The sequence below is a fragment of the Salmo trutta genome, chromosome 30, assembly GCF_901001165.1.
Source record: "Salmo trutta chromosome 30, fSalTru1.1, whole genome shotgun sequence".
Classification (NCBI taxonomy): Eukaryota; Metazoa; Chordata; class Actinopteri; order Salmoniformes; family Salmonidae; genus Salmo; species Salmo trutta.
The window spans coordinates 5,593,957-5,598,812 of NC_042986.1; positions in this window are offsets into that span (position 1 = coordinate 5,593,957).

Here is a 4,856-nt window from a genome sequence, read left to right on the forward strand (position 1 = left end):
GGTGGTTGGCATCCAACGTTATGGTGCATTACCGCACCCTACTGAGCTGGAGTGTGGTCCAGAGACAGGGATAAACTAAATCCTGTCTGCCAGTGCCGTTTCTCTTAAAAAAAAATGGTACATATTTTAGCCTGTATCTTAATGACGTTCTACTCAATATACTCTTTAAACGAATATCCTGTATCTCCCCAGCTAGCAACGAGGAATCGGCCCGGAATCAAAATGAATGACAGACCAGAATCGGCCCAAGTACCTCAGACCAGTCTACCGGAATTCAGCAGACTTTTCCGGCATTTTACCAGAATCCCCCCATAAGCGCCCGATGCATTTTTAAATAAATACATTCATTTAAATTTTGTATACATTTTATACTTACAAATTATACCCATCCACATTTTTTTTAAATAATTGAATTTATTTTTTGACACCCCTTTTGTCATATCCCAATTGTCTTGTTCCATCGCTGCGACTCTCGGGTTGCGGTCCAAACACTTAAAGACACGCCCTTGGGGGAATCCCCGTCGCCATCTTGGTTGAGTGGTCCAAATGATTAGCTAAGCAAGGGAAGTTTGCAAAGTAAGCCCCTCAGCCCTTGTTTTTAGTTAAGTTTGCGAGTGGACAATTATGTCCACTCCGGGGGCTGAAACTCTCCATAATTCAATTTGTGACGATTGCACATCTGCTAAGAAAAGTCTGCGAAAACTTAAAAACAACTTTAAAACCTCAACTTCAATTTTTTTATTTTTTTATTTAACCTTTATTTAACCAGGGAGGCTAGTTGAGAACAAGTTCTCATTTACAACTGCGACCTGGCCAAGATAAAGCAAAGCAGTGCAACACAAACAACAACACAGAGTTACACATGGAATAAACAAACATACAGTCAATAATAGAAAAAAAAGTCTATATACAGTGTGTGCAAATGAGGTAAGATAAGGAAGGTAAGGCAATAAATAGGCCATAGTGGCGAAATAATTACAATTTAGCAATTAAGCACTGGAGTGATAGATGCAGAAGATGAATGTGCAAGTAGAATGTGCAAAATAAATAACAGTATTTTTATTTTTTATTTATTTCACCTTTATTTAACCAGGTAGGCAAGTTGAGAACAAGTTCTCATTTACAATTGCGACCTGGCCAAGATAAAGCAAAGCAGTTCGACAACATACAAAAACACAGAGTTACACATGGAGTAAAACAGCATACAATCAGTGATACAGTAGAAAAAAATAAGACTATATACAATGTGAGCAAATGATGTGAGATAAGGGAGGTAAAGGCAAAAAAGGCCATGGTGGCAAAGTAAATAAGTATAGCAAGTAAAACACTGGAATGGTAGATTTGTAATTTGAAGAAAGTTCAAAGTTAAAATATAAATAATATGGTGCAAAGGAGCAAAATAATAAATAAAATAAATAAATACAGTAGGGGAAGAGGTAGTAGTTTGGGCTAAATTGTAGATGGGCTATGTACAGGTGCAGAGATCTGGGAGCTGCTCTGATAGCTGGTGCTTAAAGCTAGTGAGGGAGATAAGTGTTTCCAGTTTCAGAGATTTTTGTAGTTCGTTCCAGTCATTGGCAGCAGAGAACTGGAAGGAGAGACGACCAAAGGAGGAGTTGGCTTTAGGGGTGACCAGAGAGATATACCTGCTGGAGCGCGTACTACAGGTGGGTGCTGCTATGGTGACCAGTGAGCGGAGATAAGGGGGGACTTTACCTAGCAGGGTCTTGTAGATGACCTGGAGCCAATGTGTTTGGCGACGATTATGAAGCGAAGGCCAGCCAACGAGAGCGTACAGGTCGCAATGGTGGGTGGTATATGGGGCTTTGGTGACAAAACGGATGGCACTGTGATAGACTGCATCCAGCTTGTCAAGTAGGGTATTGGAGGCTATTTTGTAAATGACATCGCCGAAGTCGAAGATTGGTAGGATGGTCAGTTTTACGAGGGTATGTTTGGCAGCATGAGTGAAGGATGCTTTGTTGCGAAATAGGAAGACAATTCTAGATTTAACTTTGGATTGGAGATGATTGATGTGAGTCTGGAAGGAGAGTTTACAGTCTAACCAGACACCTAGGTATTTGTAGTTGTCCACAAATTCTAAGTCAGAACCGTCCAGAGAAGTGATGCTGGACAGGCGGGCAGGTGCATGCAGCGATCGGTTGAAGAGCATGCATTTAGTTTTACTTGTATTTAAGAGCAGTTGGAGACCACGGAAGGATAGTTGTATGGCATTGAAGCTCGTCTGGAGGGTTGTTAACACAGTGTCCAAAGAAGGGCCAGAAGTATACAGAATGTATGGGGATAAGGTAGTTCGATGGGCTATTTACAGATGGGCTATGTACAGGTGCAGTGATCTGTGAGCTGCTCTGACAGCTGATGCTTAAAGTTAGTGAGGGAGATATGAGTCTCCAGCTTCAGTGATTTTTGCAGTTCGTTCCAGTCATTGGAGTTAACAAACAAGTGCAAGTAAAAACGAATGTAAATAAGTTAGAAATTGTGCTACTAATGCACAGACATCTCATAAAAGTAATGATGTTTTTGTTTGATTAGCTTTTGAAAATTGTAGAAATAAAACATTTTCCTTCTTCAGAAGTAGCTAGGCAGGCTAATGTTAGTTAGCTAATTAATTTGCTACCTATCATACAGTATGTGTATATGAATAATTCTACAGTTAATATAAGTAAACATGCAATCATGATTGACTGTAGCGCACATAAAGCACCCGGTGGCTGAAAACACAATCGTCACAAGACAAACGAGTGACGAATTTCCGGGCAAGCCTCATGGGTCTCCTGGTCATGGCTGGCACAGGTATCGAACCAGCATCTGTAGCAACTCAGTTTGCAGTGTCTTAGACCGCTGCGCCACTCGGGAGGCCCCATTTTTAATGCTTATCAATATGCACAAAGTATCAAAATACAAAAATACTACTTAAACAGGACTCTTAAATTTTAAAAAATATCACAGAAACAATGAGAAAATATGGGGAAATAAATAAATAATTAAATGTTAATTATATAAATCAGCCCGTGTAATCATCTGCCAGAGATTAGCCACAATCAGCCCGAGCCCCAAGTAATACATTTTGGCCAGATAACTCACACCGGAATTGGCCCGAGCTCAATCCCCACATCCTAGCCATAAGTAATACTGCCGAAGGTGGCCCAGACTCGGGCTACATGACGTCGGCCGAGTCTGACTCTCAGCTGAGTGCCCTGACTCTCAGCCGGAATCGGCCCAGATTCACTGTGCTAGCTGGGTCCTTCTCCCTCATGAGCTCAGCCTCACTATTGGGAAAATAATTTGATGACATCTTGTGGTCTTAATGTGAATTACAGGGGAGGCAGGGGCTATTTACCCCTAATACCCTACAACAACTGCCGCGTTCTCCTCCACCGCCACAAATCTTATCTGTATACCCATCTATCTAATCCTGCCATGGGTTTGTAGTACATCAGAAATCAGGTAAAATGTCATCTTTGCTTGCCTTCTTCTTCTTCCAAAGCTGCCATTGGTAGACCACCCAAAAAGGTGTATTGCCGCCACCTACTGAGCTGGATGAAAACAAAAATATTCCCAAAAGGAACATTGTGGGTGGAGGTAAAAATATCCATACAGACTGCCAGTGAGTGGTTTAGTGCAATTTGTTTGTAGGTGAGGGAGTGCAAAAAACGATGTTTCCTCAATTAAAGTTTGTACCGTCAATTGAATTCAGCCCACAGTGGATGAGTCATAATACCCATAAAATCCAGTAGTCAAACACAGAAATGGTTGAAATGTTTTTTTCACCATTCATTTTTTCCCATAGGGGATTTTAGAACCACTTCAAACAAGATCTGTGTTTATGTAGGAGTGACGTTTTGATAACCGTGTAAATTTCTCTCGGTCAAAATTACTTTTATTCCTGTATTCGGCTTTATTTACTCTCATATTCGAAAAGCCTGATTCTAGCATGCCAGATCTCAAACTGCTGGCCCAGGTCTGGCAGCCTGATCCGACCCAAATCCGAAATGAATGACAGTATAGACTAGGCCTGAGTCATTTGGCCCTGATCAGGCAGCCTGAACTGAGCCAAAGCTGCCATTTTAGGGCCATAATCGTCCCAGCAATGGCCCAAATCCACTCGATTCTACTTTTCCATGGGAAGTTAAGCCTGGAAATTTGGGGAATTTTGCTTAAATTCATCAAAAAAGTTAGCTTATAACAGTGAACCTTTTTTGTGGGATATACATAAGGCAATACTAGGTCTTGTGGCATATTTTGGTTAAACTATCCCCAATTCAATGGAAATGCAACCCTCTGCATGCACAGTGCATTCTTCCATCACATGTACAGCTGATTCTCAAGATCTTGTACACTAATGAGATGCTATTGAGCCCACACTACTACACTGTCTGAGCCAAAGACTACATGCTTTCTGGTAAGTTTTGATTACAATACTGGGTGGAGGGAACATATTTTATATGACATGCATTATTTTTTGTTAACTAGTAAATAGTAGCCTACAGCAAAGTGTGTTGAAATAATTTCTAACTTGTTAACATTTTTTGTTAGTTTGTTTTTGCTACCATGTGGGTTTTAGCTTGCTTGAGCCTGCTAACCCAGGAGTGTTAATTCACCTGTTTCCATACATGTTTCATTTTAAAACATGTATCTTACAAAGGAGTTGTTTAATCTAACTGCTTAACTATTTATTTATACATGGAATTGTATTTGGGTTTTTATATTTGGGCACTATCTGATGTGTGGAGACATTTCATTGCAGCAAATGTAGAAGGAAAAGCTGTGTACATTTGCAAATACTGTCCCAAATCATATGTAAAGAATGCAACAAAGATGCAGAATCATCTGGC